The sequence below is a fragment of the Leptopilina boulardi genome, unplaced genomic scaffold, assembly GCF_019393585.1.
Source record: "Leptopilina boulardi isolate dan_hultmark-lab unplaced genomic scaffold, ZJU_Lbou_2.1 LbouV2_112, whole genome shotgun sequence".
NCBI classification, from domain to species: Eukaryota; Metazoa; Arthropoda; class Insecta; order Hymenoptera; family Figitidae; genus Leptopilina; species Leptopilina boulardi.
The window spans coordinates 1,576,472-1,597,246 of record NW_026137655.1 but is presented as its reverse complement, the minus strand read 5'-3'; the positions used below and the strand labels follow the sequence as shown (position 1 = coordinate 1,597,246).

The following is a 20,775-nucleotide window of genomic DNA, read 5'->3' as shown; positions in this document are numbered from 1 at the left end:
AACAAAATATAATTTCAAAAAATACCTTGTCTGACTATGGCGGATTTTTTCTACTTAAAAATAGTTTTTCCTCATAGAATACGATTTTTACTACAAAAAATTATCTTGTCTTACTATAATCGACTTTTTCTTCTTAAAAATAATTTTTCCTTACAGAATACGATTTTCAGAAAAAGAAATTATTTTGTCTTACTATAATCGACTTTTTCTACTTACAAATAATTTTTTCACATAGGAAATACAATTTTTCTAGGGAAAATAATTGTCTTATATATCGACTTCATTTACTTAAATAAAATAAAATAATTAATTTTTTTGAACTAGACAACCTTCTTGTCTGACTATAAACAACTTTTTTCTATTTCCACATAAATTTTATTGATAAAATAAAATTTTTAACTGAAAAATAATACTGTCTGACTATTGTGGACTTTATCTACTTAAAAACAGTTCTTTCCTGAAAAATACGATACGATCAACCTTATCTCCTTAGAAAATAGTTTTTCCCTGTATAATAACATTCGACACTATGAAATCACATGTCGCCTGACTATATCCGACTTTATCTACTTGCAAATAGTTTTTTTCAAAAGAAATGCAGAATTTTATCGAAAATATATCTTTACAAAAATAAAAAAATAAAAATTAATAAAAAAAAATAAAAAGACATAAAAATAATTAAAAAATTATAAATAAATATAAATATATAAATATAAATAAATTAAAAAAACAATAAATTTCTATATACATCAATAAAAATGTAATAATCTCCAGTTATTAATCTCAAACAAAAAGAAGTAAACATAATTTTACGGTCGTGTCTCTCATTAATGAAAAATAAATACTTAACAAAAACAATACATCACTTGATTAAGGATCTTTTGGTTAACCGGAAATAGTTATGAAGTATTTGATGCGAGACGAAAAAAAAAGTTAAAAAAAAAAAATTTCAATGCAAATATATGCGTAAACCGCATAGCATGAACGACTTTGAAATTCGCACGCGCGTTCAGGATATACTTTAGTTATGGAAATTGCTGATACTACCGATAGATAGATAGATATATATGTATATATCCTCTCTATACCAACGTGCACGTACTGAAAATTCAGTGGGTTTTGGGTCGGTCAGATTATCGCCATCTCTGGGCCACTTCCGTTCGTAACATCGAGTTTCATTTTACCTCAAATACTCGTTTCTGGTTTATACATTATATGTATTTTTGTGTATATGTGTGTGTCTGTATATTTAAACTTGTTTCGATGCTTGCGCGACAATTCATGTATTATGCACATGTGTGACATTCGGAAAATAAAAATAGCCTCACTTTTCTCCACTAAGTAAATTTTAAAATACCATGATTAAAAATTTATACGATACATGAGAGCGAAAAAAAATTTGCAATGAGAAAAAAAAAATTTTTCAGCCACAGACAATTGAAAATTAATTTTTCCACAGGAAATAAATTAATACCTATTTTATTACACTCAAATTCAATTTTATATTATAAACAATTTATAATTGTTAAAAGAAATAAAAGAAATTTTTTTTCTTTAATTTTAAAATAAATTAAGTATTTTAAAATGAATAAATGAATTTTTAATTATTTTTAATTAAATTGAAATATTTAAAAAATTGTCATTTTTTTCGGAAAGATTTAACATCGATTCGAAATTGTAATGAATGTTTTAGTTTCCAACGAGAGCAAAAGCACACACACACACACACACATTCCGGTTTTTGCTCCGCGTTTGTCGCGTCTCGTCGGCTAATTCGCGAAAATCAATTTATCTCCACTTTAATTACGACACGTGAAGTTGAAGTTGATAATTATACAGATTCGATCTCCACAATTTTTTAGTGCCAAGATAAATAATAAAATATAATCACCGCACGTCATGATGAAAGATATTTTATTCTTTTTTTTTCAAATCCTCCCATCAAAATAAATTTCTCATCGTTTCTCTTTGACAAAAAAAAATATAAATTTTTTCTTCTTTGTTAAGAAACTTGAAAAAAAATCTTTTAATAATTTCTCTAAGCCATCATTAATTAAAAAATAATATAAAAAATAACAATACAAATAATAATAAATTAATAAAATAAAAAATCGAAGAAACTGAAGAATAGAAAAAAAAATTTGCAATTTCTCTTTTTAAAGCCTTTTTTTGTTGAAAAATAAAAATTGGATATAAGGTAAAATAAGACAAACTGACTGGACCATAGTTTGGAACTTTCTGTTGGTTTCAACGCCTCTAATGTAATCTATTATGCAAGGAAATCCAATCTGGCATTTCGTGTATGCTTCCAGGTACCTAATGGCCCCCTAGTCAAATTACCCTTTTGGGACTCCCCCCCCCCACCTCTAATTCTCTTCACAACAAAAACCAAATTCACTGGAGAGAAAGAGTAATGGAATTCTCACAAAATTTTCTTCGGGAATTTGATCAGAGGAGAACAAGAAGCACAAAAAAAAATCCTATGCTCTGGGGTAAAAAAGAAGAAGAGGATTAGTCAGTAGTTGCTGGGGTTTTACGAAAGACATTTCTATGGCATCCACAAATACTAATCTGTTTTGTAATCGAGTCGAAATACACTCCTCTATATATATCTACTGATTTTAATTGTATTAAGCAAATCCCTAATTTTTCGCAAGACTTTGTTTTTTGTTTACTGAAAAAAAAACTGAAATAGTTTCAATTTTTTTCATCCATTAATTTTTTTAATTCAAAAAAATTTATTTTGTCTCAAAAAAATATTGTATCAAATAATAAGAACATATATTTTGTTAATTCAATACTTTTTTTCCCCAATGAAAATTGATTTCTAATTTAATTATTAATTAATATGATTAAAAATTAATTTAATAATTTAGAATTTAATTCTATTTGATATTTTAATAAAGCAAGAATTCTTTTGTAGAAATTAAATAGCAAAAGCAATTATCTGTAAAATATTCAAATATATATCGGAAAACGAATTATTATTAACCTAGATGTCAAATTAATAATGTAAAATATTCAATATTGTAAATGTATCGGAATAATTATATCGAATTATTTAGAGATAAAATATGTCGTAAAATATAAAGAAAAAAAAAGAATTGCAAAGTATTATTTAATTCACGATTTTTTTGTAAAAATGATTATACGCTAAATTTAATAAGATGTAAAAAGGGGAGCATGATATGGTACTTAAAATTTGAACAAAGGAAGGAGTCTTGTTCAATTTTCGCAGGTCCCTCTTAATCATACTTAATGTTTCAAAACCACGCGTGGTTTGTTTATATTATACACATATATATATATATAACGCGAGGCAAGTATATAGTGCATATATTTCCTAATACGATGCGACGTGTATCTTTTGTATGAGATAATGAGAAGAATTCAATTAGTCTGCGGCTGGCATCCAACGCTCGTCGGTAATTACAACGTGAAGGTGAAACCCCTGAATTCAACGCATTTGGCTACACACAATGTTTATACATTATATATAGCTAAATAATTTATTTTTTTTTGTTTGTCTTCTATTTTCAAATTATTTTACAACGTAAAAAGTAGATTACAAAAAATGTTCGAAAATTTTTATATATTCTCTAAATCTGAATTAGTTAAAAAATATTAGTAAAAAATAACTAAAATCACGGAAAAAAATATTTACCTGGATATGTTTGATATGTTTCATTAAAACAGCGAAAATTTTCCCTATTCTAAAAAAACATATCGCTGTTCCAAACAAAAAGATTTTTTTTCATGTAGAAAAATAAAAATGAAAAGTAAATAAAAAACAGCTAATAGCGAATAATTACATAAGGAATTTTTTTTACAATTTTAAAATTCATTTCCCCTGATATTTCTTCTACTCTCGTTTAAAAAAAAGTGAGGAAGAGTTTCTCTTAAAATTTTCACTCTGAAAATGGTCACTTTATGAGACTCGTAAAAACTGAGACGCACGACTTGGAATTCTTATTATATATATTGTGAAAAAAAAAATTATTTCACGTACAAGAGACATTTTTTTTTTTTTTTTTTAAAGGGGTGGGAATTTGAAGTCTACTCGCAAGAAGTCACGCCAGTGGATTTATTACATAAAACTCGTAAGATCAATATCGAAAAAAGGGGTTTCATGGAAATCCCTTGGAAAAATCTCTCGCAATAAATCTTTGATTTCAAAAGGCAGTGAAACAGTTTTATGAAGAACAATAAAAGTTGAGAAAAAATATATAGAGAAATACAGAATATGGAAGTGAAAAAAAAAAATTTATAAGATACTGTAAAACAATTCATGTTAAAAAGAAAAACTATAGAGAAATAAATTCTCAAAGGTGTGAATTTTAATTAAGTCTTCTGGAAGAGAGGATGTATATATATATATATATATATATATATATATATAAACAAGAATAACCTACTATTTTTTTTCATTTTGCTTGAGTAAATTAAATCGGATTTCAGTTCAATGCCCAAAGAAGAGTACCAGAAAATTGTCAAAGGGTTATAATATGAAGGTTGGAGAGGGGGTGAATGGGGGGTGGAGGATGAACAAAGGTATGTCGACCTCATGTTAGCTATCTCTCTAACCACAGCAGCAACCCCTAATGTTTTGAGCGTTAAACAGTAGAAACTGTTATATTCCGGTTAAAGATAAACACGTCACGTGACTTTATTCATGATCTTTATTTTGTACATTGTAAATTGCGCACGAACAATTTTTCTCACGCAGCCACCTTTGACCATGGAAAGAGGGTCAACAAGCGTGCTTTTTAAAAGTTCACAAGAGCGTGTGAGTGAATTTTAATGACAAACAAACATTCAGAATTATTTGTAGTAATCATTACTATTTTATTACTATATTCCCTATTAATCACTAGTTTATTACTGTACTCTCTAGTGATTATAATTACTAATACTAATAATCGTTCGGGAATATTACCAATAAATTGAGCAAAAAGTCTCGAACAAAAAATGTATGGCGCAATTTTTGATTGGTCCAGCTGATGCTGAGCTACACTCACTAAAACTGGGAAAAAATTTTCGAAAAAAAAAATTTGCCAGATAATGACTCGGGAATGATGTCAAAAAATTGAGCAAAAAGTCTCGAACAAAAAATGTATGGCGGACTTTTTGATTGGTCCAGCGGATGCTGAGCTACACTCACTAAAACTGGGAAATTTGACAGATAATGACTCGGGAATAATGCCAATAAAATAGGGAAAAAGTTTCGAACAAAAAATGTATGGCGCACTTTTAGATTGGTACAGCGGATGCTGTGCTACACTCAAAAATAATTTGGAAAAATTTTCAAAAAATTAAATTCGCTACATAATTGTTCGGGAATAGCGCCATAGTGATTAGAAGAAAGTTCTGAACAAAAAATGTACTGCGCACTTTTTGATTGGTCCAGCGGATGCTGAGCTGCAGTCAAAAATAATTTTGAAAAATTTTCAAAAAATTAAATTCCCTAGATAATGACTCGGGAATAATGCCAAAGTCTTTAGCAAAAAGTAGCGAACAAAAAATGTATGGCGCACTTTATGATTGGTCCAGCGGATGCTGAGCTACACTAGAAAACAAATTTGGAAAAAATTTAGAAAAATTAAATTTGCGAGATAGTCGTTCCGGAATACCGCCAATAAAATAGGGAAAAAGTTTCGAACAAAAAATGTATGGCGCACTTTTTGATTGGTCCAGCGGATGCTGAGCTACACTCACTAAAACTGGGAAAAAATTTTCGAAAAAAAAAATTTGACAGATAATGACTCGGGAATAATGCCAAAAAATTGAGCAAAAAGTCTCAAACAAAAAATGTATGGCGCACTTTTTGATTGGTCCAGCGGATGCTGAGCTACACTCACTAAAACTGGGAAAAAATTTTCGAAAAAAAAAATTTGACAGATAATGACTCGGGAATAATGCCAATAAAATAAGGAAAAAGTTTCGAACAAAAAATGTATGTCGCACTTTTAGATTGGTCCAGCGGATGCTGAGCTACACTAGAAAACAAATTTGGAAAAAATTTAGAAAAATTAAATTTGCGAGATAGTCGTTCCGGAATACCGCCAATAAAATAGGGAAAAAGTTTCGAACAAAAAATGTATGGCGCACTTTTTGATTGGTCCAGCGGATGCTGAGCTACAATCAAATAAATTTCCGAAAAATTTTCGAAAAATTAAATTTTCGAGATAATCGTTCGGCAATATTGCCAATAAAATAGGGAAAAAGTTTCGAACAAAAAATGTATGGCGCACTTTTTGATTGGTCCAGCGGATGCTGAGCTACAATCAAATAAATTTCCGAAAAATTTTCGAAAAATTAAATTTTCGAGATATCTTCTCCGGAATACCATAAATAAAATAGTCAAAAAGTTCCGAACAAAAAATGTATGGCGGACTTTTTGATTGGTCCAGCGGATGCTGTGCTACACTCAAAAATAATTTGGAAAAATTTTCAAAAAATTAAATTCACTAGATAATCGTTCGGGAATAGCGCCATAGTGATTAGAAGAAAGTTCTGAACAAAAAATGTACTGCGCACTTTTTGATTGGTCCAGCGGATGCTGAGCTGCAGTCAAAAATAATTTTGAAAAATTTTCAAAAAATTAAATTCACTAGATAATGACTCGGGAATAATGCTAAAGTCTTTAGCAAAAAGTAGTGAACAAAAAATGTATGGCGCACTTTATGATTGGTCCAGCGGATGCTGAGCTACACTAGAAAACAAATTTGGAAAAAATTTAGAAAAATTAAATTTGCGAGATAGTCGTTCCGGAATACCGCCAATAAAATAGGGAAAAAGTTTCGAACAAAAAATGTATGGCGCACTTTTTGATTGTTCCAGCGGATGCTGAGCTACAATCAAATAAATTTCCGAAAAATTTTCGAAAAATTAAATTTTCGAGATAACTTCTCCGGAATACCATATATACGATAGAAAAGAATATAAAAATGTACAACCATAAAAATTAAAACGAGAAAATAAAAACGAAAATTTTCAAACAAAACGTTTTATCCAATTTTTTCGCGAACTCTCTAAATGGTGTTAAACGGTGAAATATAATTGGAAAAAAAATATATATATAACTTGCTTTATAAATGTCAATCGTTTTTTATATATCTATTAAAACGATTAGTGAAATAAAAAAAAATTTCTCTCTATGTAGATCGTTATCGATTTTTTTTTAAGAAAAAAAAAAGTGCGAGCATCCCGTGCGGTACGCAGAACCAAACCGGAAAACAAAAGTGTCAATCAATCATCGTATATATAAATTGAGATTCTTTTATCGCTCGTTTAATTCAAAACAGCCGCGTCGATGTTTATTTAGAACCCTCGGGTTCCCATCTGTCTCCTACAGGCATTGATCCGTTTTCGATTCTATTTTCCCTTTATTTCGGCAAAATGCCAAAAAAAAAAAAATCCTACCCGCCAATTTTATAAACTCAGCAGCATCCCGCTTTCATCTATCAACTGGCAGTAAAATCTTATTAATCATGGGATTCAACTTTCTCTTTTCAAACAAAAAAAAAAAAAAAAAAAAAACCAGTAATTTGCAAAAAACACATTCAATATTTTTTTCTGTTGGCATTCTTTATTTCCACATTATTCATTTAGTCTGACTATAGTCGGTTTTATCTACTTGTAAATAGTTATGTCATTTATATAAAAAATCATTTTTGTTTGGCTTTAAAGGAATTATTCTACTTAGAAAAGTTTTTTCTCAGAAAAGACGATTTTTTATTTGGGAAACCCTCTTGTCTGACTATAAACGCATTTTTCTACTGAATTATCTAATTTTCAAAGAAAATGCAATAGAAAAACATTATCTATTTGAAAATAGTTTTCCCTTAGAAAATAGGGATTAGAAACTAGGTAACAATTTTGTCTGACTACAAACAACTTTTTCTACTTCATAATAAGTTTTTAAAAATAGGGTTTTTATGCAAAAAAATATACTGTCTGATTGTATTTGACTTTACCTACTTTAAAATAGTATTTCCTTGGAAAATAACGATTCTTTAAACCAAGAAACAATTTTGTCTGACTACAAACAACTTTTTCTACTTCATAATAAGTTTTTAAAAATAGGGTTTTTATGCAAAAAAATATACTGTCTGATTGTATTTGACTTTACCTACTTTAAAATAGTATTTCCTTGGAAAATAACGATTCTTTAAACCAAGAAACAATTTTGTCTGACTACAAAAAGATTTTCTACTTAGTAATAAGTTTCCTTTGGAAAAATTGAGTTTTTACTAAAAAAAAATACTGTCTTACTGTATTTGACTTTACCTACTTTAAAATAGTATTTCTTTGAAAAATAACGTTTCTTAGAACCAAGAAATTTTTTTGACTGGATGTAAGCGACTTTTTCTACTTAATTATGTTTCCCTCAGGAAAAACGTTTTTTTAACTAGAAAAACACATTGTCTGACTGTGTTTGTCTTCATCTACTTGAAAATAATTTTTCCTTTCATTTTTTTACCAAAAAAAACTTCTTTGTCTTGCTACAAGAGACTTTTTTCACTTAATTATAAGTTCTCCGAAAATAAGATTTTTTACCAAAAAACATCTGACTATCTACTTGAAAATAGTTTTTTCTTAACGATTCTTTTAACCAAAAAAAAAATTCTTGTCTGACTATACACAATTTTTTCTACTTAACCATAAATTTTCCCAAGAAAATACAAAATACTAAAATAAAAAATCTAATCAATAAATTATCAACATTAAATAAATTATCAATATTTTTACTATATATATATATTAGTTATATCCTCAAGATAAGCGTATTGTTTTCGATTGTAGAGATGACAAACACATAATGCTGGTTCTATACATACATTTACGGGAGATTACAATAGAGGGTCATCCCACAATAATTCAACGAAGAAACATAAACACTACCAACTGGCGCTTATTCTAGATAGGTTTGTATTGTGTAAACCGTATGCAATATTTTTCATGGTTTCTATTTACCCTTATGTGTGTGTGTGTATGCAGCATACGTCACGATAGGGGTGCTATAGAATAAAAAAAAAAGAAAAAAAAAATTATACACCCTCAAATTTACGAGTTAAGTGTAATGAATTTTTCGTGAATATACTGTGTAAAATCGCTTTTTTCTTTCCGTCTCCATAAAAATGCAAACTCTACAATTTTCATCGTTCACGTATACCTAATATAAATAATGCCGTATATAAAGTGAAAAATTTTTGCATCTTTTTTTTTATTATATATAGAAATAATATTTTTATGATAAAAATTTTTTTTTTGCAAAGATTAACAATGTTCAATAAATTTAAAAATCAAAATTTGATATAATAAGTTTTCAAGACTAATTTGTATCATAAAAACATAATCTTACTTATTGATGTCTATATTATAAAAAAAAAAAATTTTTAACCAAGTTTTCACTTGAAAACAAACTGAGAAATAAGAAACCCTATGATAAACGGATTTCACTACCTATCTAGAATTTAAGGATTATACAATAGCAGCACGCGACATTTCGTGAAAACTTCAAGTTAGATCAAATGTAATAATTTACAAGTTCATGACAGGAGAATGGTTATACGATTTCGATCATATCTTTTTCTATATATATATATATATAATACTGTATAAATGATGACTAGTGGATTTACTTTTTTTTTTTTTTGAAAAAAAGAAAAATCTTCTATGTCTTGAGGTCTAAGAAGTGTAAGTAAACTTCTGGGATGCTGGATACGCGATCTGCCAATCGATCTAACTCACTCTTTATACTCGCGGTATGAGACGAAATGAGGAATACGTGAGGAGACTCAAAAACTCGCAAAGTTTCTCATCGTACGACGCCATTTTATTTTATTGACGTTTACTGACATTTTCACACTTTCCGGTGAGAAGTCTATATAATACTGCCTTTTTTAAAGTCAGCAGTATTTTTTTTTTTTTTTAAATAACTTTCTATAATTCAGAAAATAAAAATGTAAGGGAGAAAAAAAGAAAAACTTACCCTCTTGACGTCTTTTGATAGAGTAATCTTTTGACACCTGCAAAAAAATTTATATACATTTAATATAATAATAAAAAATAAATAAATACTAATACTAATTTTAATACTAATACTAATACTAATACTAATACTAATACTAATACTAATACTAATACTAATACTAATACTAATACTAATACTAATACTAATACTAATACTAATACTAATACTAATACTAATACTAATACTAATACTAATACTAATACTAATACTAATACTAATACTAATACTAATACTAATACTAATACTAATACTAATACTAATACTAATACTATTTAATAATTAGTAATTACAATTTCTAATTAGTTATTAAAAATATTAATTTATGATTTTAAAAAATTTCTAAAGTTATATAATGTCAAAATTGAAATTATTTTTTTTAAATTGAATATCTCGTTTGAAAATAAAAAAAAATAAATTCCACACAATGTAACAAATTTGCATGATAAAAAATATTGAGACCGGATGCTGTGACTAACTAATGATCAAAACAATGTCAATGAGTCACGACAAGAAACTTTCTGTGTATGTGTATCGCTGCGGCGTGTAATTAAATACGGGTATATCGTATTGCAACTAAGTCGAGTGCAACGATGGAGTAAATACGATAACTCCAATTAGAAAGCCAAGGACAAAAGCACGAGATGTGATTTTTTTCAGAATTGAGCTTTCATCGCACTTTAGGCGCGAAGATAAAATTTAAAAAAAAAAAGTCATTCTCACTTTACCATTAATTATAATCAATTTAAGGCAATTAAGAATATTAAATTAAAAATGGAATTAAAAAAAAATTAAATTTGAAAAAATTTAACAAAATAAAATAGATAAATAGAAAACTAATATATTATAATAAATAATTATATTGGATTTATTATTATAATAAATAATTTTTCTTATAAAAAATAAATTAAAATTTTTTCAAAAAGGGAAAAATGTAATTTTTTTACAGCTCAATTACAGTTTAAAATTTACTAGAACTAATGTTGCAAAGGAAACGCGAGAATAATCGAACAATTATTTATTCATAATTAAGTATAGAATTATATATTATACATTGTTCTAAAGAATCTAAGTAGACGACTGAGAGAAACACTAAATACCCGCGAGAACTTATACCGTCTTACATTAAAGTAGAAGAAGGTAATAATAATTCATCAAGTACATGAACACACAAGTTTTCGCGGCCCACCATAATTATTAAAGTTTTCCAAGTCTTGAACAGAAATGAGACATTAAGACTGCGAACTTCTAAAAAGCGAGCGTTTTATAGTTTCGAAAAAAAGGAAAAAAAATTCCTACAAAGACGTGTGCGAAATAATTCATTAATGCAAAATCTATTTCTTATAATTGTTAATTAAGAAGAATATACAAAACTTTTGTTCAATGTTTAAAAATAGAATTACAAAAAAAAAAATTTCAAATAAAATTTTCTTTTTATCTATTTTTATTTAAAAATTAAATTTAAATTTAATTATTGTTTCATAATTTACAGATTAAATTTTCAAATGGTAGACAGATTCTCTGACGTGTGTCATTTCTACGTATTATATTTTATTCTACAAAATATCGTTATTTATTTTTAGAAAAAAAAATCGATGAGCTTTCCAAGCTGTAATATACATAAGGTAATTAACTAGAGTTATAAAATTGTTAATAAATTAGAGAGTAACTGAAAATTTAATCAAGTGTACTAAAAATAAAATATTTTTTTACTAAAATTTATTGGAAAATTGTCATTTCCCACTATAAAAAAATCGTATTTTTTGACAAAGATTTATAATTAAGTGGAAAAAGTCACTTGACAAACATTTTTTCAGCTAAAAAATCAAAGGAAAAACTATTTCCAAGTAGATAAATTCAACTACAGTCGGATAATGTGTTTCTCTAGTAAAAAAATAATTCCAATGATTGAAAATAGTTTTTCCTGGAAAATAAGGATTCTTTAAACAGGAAACAATTTTGTCTGACTACAAACAACTTTTTTTACTCAGTAATAAGTTTCTTTCGGAAAAAACGATTTTTTTTACTAAAAACATACTGTCTGACTTTATTTGACTTTACCTACTTTAAAATAGTATTTCTTTGGAAAATAACGTTTTTTAGAACCAAGAAATTTTTTTGGCTGGATGTAAGCGACTTTTTCTACTTAATTATGTTTCCCTCAGGAAAAACGTTTTTTTTTTACTAGAAAAACACATTGTCTGACTGTGTTTGACTTCATCTACTTGAAAATAGTTTTTCCTTTCATTTCTTTACCAAAATATTCTTGTCTTGCTATAAGCGACTTTTTTCACTTAATTATAAGTTCTATGAAAATACGGAAAAAAAATAAAAAATCATTTTTTTACTTCGAAAACATATTGTCTGACTGTAGTTCACTTTTTCTACTTGAAAATAGTTTTTCCATAGAAATTCTTACAAGGAAACAATTTTCTTTGGCCATAAGCGACCTTTTTTACTTAATTATGTTTTTCCTAGAAAAGTTGTTTAAAAAAATACTTTTAATAATAATAATAATAATAATAATAATAAAAATAATTTATCACTGGAAAGATACACATCACTGCATTTTCAACGTGTTATAAATGCTTCTCATCGATGCAAACTCACAAGATAAATAACAAATTGGCGTTTAGTACTGTGGATAATTATAATAGCTTTGCGAATGATATATTTTGTACATAAATCATATGTTTCATTTGTCTAGTAGAAATTATTCCACAGGTCTGTTTTAGCACACTGGCCTTACTACTATAACGTAGATTATATCGATCGTTTCAAAATAACCCCTCGGGTCGTTCAACATGCAATTTTTTTTTTACTCTCTCCCTCTCTCTCTAGTTTGAACAACAGAGACCACGACAAGTTGCGATTAAGACCAAAAACAATCCCGTTACGATAAAAATACAAAGGTAAAATTCTTGAAAAATTAATTACTTTCCTTTAATATGTACTTCCTGATTTTTATAACACAATTCATGATCACGATTTATTTATTATTTTTTTTTGTTAATTCGTATTAATTTTTTTTTTACAGCTGAGAAACAGAAATATTAAATTATCTTTTTTCTTTTTCATTTTTTTTTCAGAGCCAATAAAAAAGGCTTTCAAGTGATTATATATGATGGAAAAAATTTTCTCCCTTTGCGAGACTTTTTTTTCTCCTTATTGAGATACTATAATAAAAAAAAAGTGTATTGCTCTTTTATAGAAAATGTCTGACCATCTTGTCATAATAATGAAACTTGCTCATTTTTCCCTTTCTTATTACGACTTTTGTTTAAAGACAATTGCTATATAGCGCAGCACAAAAAAGAAAGCATATTGTCGAAAAATTCATTTGCCTTCTGGTAAAGTGCCAAATAAAATGTACTTTGCGGTGTATAACGAAAGTACCTTCACAAGTGCTGTTTCGCGCGCGAAAATGTTTCTAATTAAGAAAATAATTTATAGCCTCTCGCTGTTTTACTCCCCAACACGCGCGGGGTATTTTAGTAAATATATATTATGCATATATATACATGTGGTGAGGTCAGATAAAGAAAGAAGTCACATAATTACATAGGGGCATACACATCAAAATTACAGTCAAGATTGTCGTAACATAAAGTATTTTCTGTAATTGCACGGTTCTTGTATAAATTCAACATGAATATTTTGTAAAATATATTTTCCTCAAATTGCTACTCTCGATGTAAAACAACTCTATTTTTGTAAGGGAATTTTTTTTTTAGTAATTTATGAGTTTTAATATGATTTATTTTTGGTAAAAATCGTATTTTATTGGGAAAATTTATGTTTTAAATTTTTATTTTAGAAAATATGTCAAAAAATGTTTTGTTTCTATTTTCAAATATAGATAAAGTGTAAACTACAAAATATTAAAAATTAATTAAAAATATTGTTTTGAGAAAAATAAAAATTTTATAGAGAAAAGCAATTTTCTTTTATAATTCATTCATATAAATTCCTGAAATACGATCAGATTATAAATTGATCTCGCTCTATATGCGTGTATACTCAAAAAAGTTTATATAGAGAGCGAGAGAGGTTTCATTTCTTGCGTGTTGTATAAATTTTAAGTTTTCTCGTAAGTTTCGCAAAAAAAAAAAAAAAAACTTTTCTAATTTCAAAGTATCTTGCGTCGAATTTAACATCGTAATTTAATTTGCATTCCTCTTCCGTCACTCAACTAACACCTTTTTTTTTGGCTTAATGCCACCTTCATTATTTCTAAATTGATTCCACCAAACTGATAATAATTCAGTTTCGCAGCTGCAAAATTTGCATTCAAAATTTTTATTTTTCACTTCCCTATGACGAAAGATTAATTTACGACGATCTAAATTTATTAACACATTATTTTTAATCTTAGTATTTTTTTTTTTTTTGTATTCTTACAGTAAACAAAAATTTATTTGATTCAAATAATCGGTTACTTGACTATTATTTTCGAAATTATTTTTTTTTTTTGTATTCTTAGAAAATTTTTTATTTGGAACTGCTATACGTTTTATTAGTATAGCGAAAACTTTCGCTATTTCAGTAAAATATATCGTTGTTCCAAATAAATATTTTTTTCCATATAGTATTTTTTTCCTACTATTAATTTTCGTATTATTATTATTATTATTATTGTTTTTTTAATTAATTAATATTAGTACGTTTTTAATAGAACTACAATTAATTTTATGTATTTTTTATAACTATATTTATTGATTATAATTAATGAAAGATTCAATTTAAAAAAAAAGCGCGTTCATGTGTGATAAATTATTTTCTAAGATGTTTAATTAATATCTTGAGAGGAGTGCCCTACCCAGTAGGTGGGAGATTTCTCGTGTGCGATTCAAAGTATAGTTGAAGAACGACGACACCTCTAAACCAGGAACTTGGCAGTGACGCAAGAATGTAGGTCAAGGGGTTACAATTCTCACTCCTACACTCTCTATACACTCAAAGGAACTAATTTTCCAGCAAAATTCCAACCCCAGAGGGCTTTCATTTTACTCTCTCTCTCTCTCTAGGTTATTTTATATATATATGCATTCATGTGTCATATGCAAGAATCTATATATTTCAAAAGTTAAATTACATTAAAATATAACTTTCAAAATCCTACCAAAAAAAAAATACAATTTTAAATTAAATTATGCTCTTTTTTTGATATTAATTTTCGCAGAGAAATAAAATTAAACCTCACTTTAAATTAATCAGTTTTGCATTAGAAAAAAAAAATTCATTGTGCGAAATTGAGTGACACATATACAAAAGGATTGCAAATATGATTCATTCGCCTACAGCGATATCCCCTTTTAATTATCTTATCTAGATTAATTGACGGATTATTTCTCGCATTTTTTTTTTTTTTTTGAGACAAAAAAAAAATATAATTTTAACAGTAGCAAAAAAAAACAATGTTTTTATTAAAACATTTGGTTCAGTGAGCATGCAAAAAAAAAAAAGTCACACTCACACATAAAAAAAAAGAAAATGTACTCGCTCTGTAATTGAATTCGCGTATCTCGTTTCACGAACTGGGAATGAAGGTTGCTTTTTATTTTGTTTTTGTGTAATTTTTTTTTTTATTTTTGCATTTTTCCTTTCACTTTTCGTTCGTATGATGAGAGTGCAACTCTTTTTTCAATGTGCAGTCTCTATCCGCAATTAATGGTATAGTCTAGAAACCAATTTTCCTTTAAATTGACGTTGGTAATTTTATTTTTTGAATCTTTTTCTATTAAAAAAAATTCTTTTTTTAAAATAAAAATTTAATTTCTCATAACAATTTTTGGATTTCTAAAATTAGATTAGAAACAAAAAAATATTTTTTCAAAAGTCGTGTTGGGTAAAAAAAAATTTAGTGTCAGATTACGATAAACTGGCTGGAGACAATAGATTAAGGGCTACGAACCATAAAGACAACCTAAAGTATAAAGTTACCCCTTTTACTAAGGAGCCACTCAAGATCGCTTATACTATAAGGTGAAGACCACAAGGCATTCTTTTCAAAGTATAGAATAGAATTTCGTCTAAACGATAAAAAGTTTCGTCGACCGGATGTTTCAATCTTTTGACACCTTTATTCCATATACAATGTTATTACAGAGAATATATATATATATAGATACAATTTTCCCTCTCCCAGAAAAGAACAATCTCTTCTGTGTTTTTACACAAAAGATTTATTCTTTTAAAATAAAATTTAAATTACAGGTTCAATTTTTATGAAAAAGATTTCTTTTTATTGCAAAAAGAAAATATATAAGCAATTTTTTTTAATAACATAAAAATTTTGTGCCAAAAAAAAAGAAAAAGAAAAATCAGTGCTGCAAAAAAAATGTGAAAGAAAGATATGATTGCAAAGCTTCGTCTGGAAAGTTGATGTTCCAGAACGTGAATAGCGAAATTTTGTTTGAATACACCACTGCAGACGCTTGAGATAACATATTTCAATTTTAGAAGAGAAATTTCAAATTTGTTGGCGAATAGAATGACACTAGGAACAATAGTGAATTCAAGTAGCACAACAGGAACCGAAAACCACGTTATATGGTTAGACACTTCCGGGGAATGAATACGAACGCTAAAATATCTACCCTCATTTGTATAAATTCAAATTTTCTTCTCATAATTCATTTTAAAAAAAAGTAAACACAAAAGAAAAAAATTTTTTAAACTCCAAATTTAGAAATTTTATAACAATTTCTTTATATAGAATATAGTAAAAAAATTATTTAAAATTATATTTTACTCATAAATTAAAAAAAAAAAATAAACCCAAATAGTTCTAAACAGCATCCGTGTATGAACAAAAGAAAAAACTCTTGGAGAACACAAGGGAAAATTTTGCATTTTAATTTCAGAATTTACAAGGGGGGATTAATTCAACAGAGAGTATTATTATTCTAAAGCCGGTTTCATACGGTCAACCAGCGGAAGTAAGAAAAATAGGATGAATCCGGAATCTCCTCTGGGAAGCTTTTTTTTATATATATATATATAGAAGTCACAAAAAAAGAGAAAAGAATAAAATACCCTGAGAAAGAATCTCTCTTGGCGAATTAATACACGAACTTTTGAACATTCAACCTCGCGGCTAAACTGCTTCAGGAGTTATTGAATTTGAAAAAAGAAACTTTGTTGCCCTTGTGAAGGGAAAAAATGATATAAAAAGAAAAAAAAATCACCTCATATATAAGTTTTCGCGCATCTAATTGGAATAATTCGTATAAAAATTTCAGTGAATGAAAAATTCTTCTTTTATTGAGTTTTGCGAATAAAATTTTCTAAATTAAATATATTTTAATATAAATATTTAATAAAAATATAAATTCTATAAGGTTTTTTTTAATAGAGAAATTAAAGAAAATTTTGTTTTGATAAAAGTGCCAAAACAAAAGAGAAACAGAATTATGTTTTACAAAATTAACTCTCTGTCTCTCTCTTTCCGAGTGTCTCGTTACTTTTCTTATCAGACTTTTCTTTTTCATCCGCAGGCAAGTTCTTAATTTTCCCCAAGCAAATATTTTACCTTTACTATACCAAGACGTAGTATATATATTTTATTTACAATTGTTAGTATTTTAAAATTTCTTGAAAGGAAACATAATTTCTCTATCTATTTTACCATCTTTTACGTAAAAAATTTAAAAAACACAACATTATTCGGAAAGTTCCTTGTATATAAAAGAATTTAAAAAAAAAAATGATTGAGAAACTCGATAACAATCGTGAAAGAAGAAAAGATGATTAGTATCTCGATCGGCGCAAGTATGTCCATTAAGATGGTACGATTAAGGGGGGAACACCAGTTGTAACTTTCGAAAAATCGAATTTTTTTTTTGTGCATTTTCTTAAAGTATACATATTTAGAAATGTGTCTGTAAATTTCAAAGTTGATCCGGTGAAAAATAAATGAGATATACAGAACACTGCAGCGGCGCGTCCCGTGGCTTTATACAAGGTGGCCAGCCATACCTGACCCTAACGACACATGGCCTTTTCCTATGATTTAGAAACGGCAACCACTGCGGAAGAGTTATTATATGGTCCAGGAATCGATGACTCTTTGTAACTTGGAATCAAAATTTCTCCTGAACAAAAAAAAGTAAGTTGAAACTTTGAATGCGTTTTTCTCAAAATGACATTTTCCAAGTCGGTGACCACGATTACTCGAATACCATTAAACCGATTTATTTAAAATTTAGTGTGCTTCATTTACACATATAAGTCTAGTTCGTGATCGAAGGATTTTTTTTTTTATGCAAAACTTTTTTTTATATAGCTGAAAATCGACCGTATTTTTTTAACGAAAATCATACTTTTGACTTTGACAGGTCGCCAATTTGTCAAATTTTTTTTTTTTTTTAAATCCTTCGATCACGAACTAGATAATCTTATAATAAATGTAAATCAATTTCATTTTTGTATTTCAGACGAAGTATACTTGCAGAATGCTGGTCACCGCAATTCGCCTTTTTTCTTAAGGCGCCACTTCAATGGCTCATATCTCCAAAAGTTTTTGTTAAAAAAATTTTTTTTTTCTTTTAAATTACAGCTTTTTACATGTACTTTTAACTAATAAATAGTATTCTTTAAAAAGATTCATTGTTCTTTTGGAAAATATTCTTGTATAAAGCATTATTTTTTGAGTTACAACTGGTGTTCCCCCCTTAATCAAAGTGTCATCGTCAAAGGTGCGCAAGAGCTATAAAGTTCCGGCGGAACATAGGCGTTCACCGATAAATCACACGTCTAATCACGTGCACGGCATGTCCGGAAACGGTCGAGGACGTGAACTCGAGAATGTAATGCGTACAGGACAAGACTATATAGGAGCCAATGTCCATACGTTACATATATGTATACAGTACAAGTTGACCTGATATGTAATAAATTTTAAATTGGTTTCCTATTTCCATATCTTTCGATATATATTTTACTAAAAAAAAGAAAATTATTTTCATTCAATATCGAAACTATAATGACGATTTCTATTTTATTTGAGAAAGTTTCAAAAAAAAACTGCGGGGACCTTTTGAATAAATAAATAATAAAATAAATAAAAATAAATATGAAACTACATAGAAAATAGTATAAGGCTGTAATAAATACTATAAAAAGTACTATATACGAGACTATAAAAAAATACTACCTGTCTATAAAAAGTAATACGAGACTATAAATATATATAGTAAAGTAACAAAAACGTACAATGAATCTATAAGAAATACTACGAAACTAAAGCAAACTATAATGAGACTATAAATGGAAACTATAAGACAAAAGAACAACAAAATGAGACTATAAAAAAGTCATGGAACGAAAAGACAATTTATAAAGAATAATAAAAGTTGTTATAAACTATCGACAAACAATAGAATAACACCTAGAGAAAAAAAGCTTCATTTGAAATAAATTTCATTTTCATTTAGGGAAAATAAAATTTAAATATTTTCCAAATTTGACTTATTTGTAACAGAATATAAATAATTTAATTCTCTGGGATAAATAAATTTTTATTTAATTCAAAAATAATTCAAAAATAATTCAAAAATATTCAAAAAAATTTTTTAAAAATTCAAAAAGATTTTAAAAATAATTTAACAATATTTCAAAAATAATTTGATAATAATTTCTTTACGTCAAAGGAGATGAAAATATACAAAATGCATTAATAAATGATTGTCCTTTAAATAAAATATATTTAGTAGGAAATGACAATCCTGTGTAAAGACACGATACACTTATATATACCCTTGTCAAAAGAGAGAGAGGGGGGTGGCTACACTTTCGGCTCAAGAACAGCGTTGAAAGCCTGAAATAGATTAATCATTAAACACGACAGCTGAACTCACTCTAATACTCCCTTTTCCATTTTCAGAAAGGAATTACTGCGCTCTTCTTATCTATATACTTCTGCTGAAGTGAGCTGAATCAGCGTTCATCTCTCGTGCAAGCAAGAGTTATAAATCTAATCGATTTTCACAAGAGACTCCTCTAACCGCGTAGTTATTCTTACTCATATAGAAGAATAAGAAGAAGAAATAATACCTCAGCTATCACCATTCGATAAAGAAAAAAAAAATTATACCACCCATTAAATGTGAGAATCATTCATTCAACTGTATACCATATAGCTCATTTGAAAACATAAAAATCGTAAAAATCGTAAAAATCATAAAAGGCATAAAAAGCATAAAAATCATAAAACATAAAACTCATTTAAATAGAACTAAATCCATTATGCTGACAAATATAAAAATTTTCATTGTAGTAAAATTCACATTTGGAAAAATTTAAAGTTTTTTATCTATTACATGCAAAAAAATCTTTATTTAGAACAGTGATGTTTCACTAAAACAGCGAAAGTTTTTACTATCCTACAGAAATATATCGCTAATCCAGAAAAAATTATCGCTGTTCCAAGCGAAGATTTTTTTGTGCGTGTAGGAGGGAAAAATCTTTTTTTTGAATTTTCGTTATGTAAATTATTGTAGTAGAGTTGGTTAGATGGCATAGTTATCGGACTGCGAGTGTTAGGGTCGAGGGTTCAATCCCCGGTGTTTGGGAATTTTTCTTTATTCGTCTAAATATTATACAACTAAAAAGAAGTGGAAAATTGAACCTTAGTATTAAATAACAATAATTTTCAATAATAATAATAATTAACAGAGCCTATTAAATCTATTGAAGCCTAAAGCCTATTGAATCACTTAAAGTAGTGAAATCTAGGGAAT

At 27.5% G+C, this 20,775-nt stretch overlaps 1 protein-coding gene and 2 long non-coding RNA genes across 9 annotated transcripts in view; 2 read left to right on the top strand and 1 right to left on the bottom strand.

Annotated features, from left to right (window-relative positions):
* Positions 1-20,775, bottom strand: part of LOC127281673 (protein tincar) — a 179,076-nt gene that overhangs the window by 141,784 nt on the left and 16,517 nt on the right. For all 7 annotated transcript variants that reach the window (XM_051305519.1, XM_051305528.1, XM_051305554.1 and 4 more), the window contains exon 2: positions 9,995-10,031. The gene's annotated coding sequence lies outside the window, so the exon portion shown is untranslated. The remainder of the gene's footprint in view (positions 1-9,994; positions 10,032-20,775) is intronic.
* Positions 8,615-20,405, top strand: LOC127281751 (uncharacterized). Its single transcript, XR_007843089.1, has 3 exons — positions 8,615-8,927; positions 11,526-11,658; positions 19,920-20,405. It is a non-coding gene; the product is annotated as an uncharacterized LOC127281751 (long non-coding RNA).
* Positions 17,837-18,639, top strand: LOC127281758 (uncharacterized). The gene is made up of 2 exons (XR_007843091.1): positions 17,837-18,143; positions 18,472-18,639. It is a non-coding gene; the product is annotated as an uncharacterized LOC127281758 (long non-coding RNA).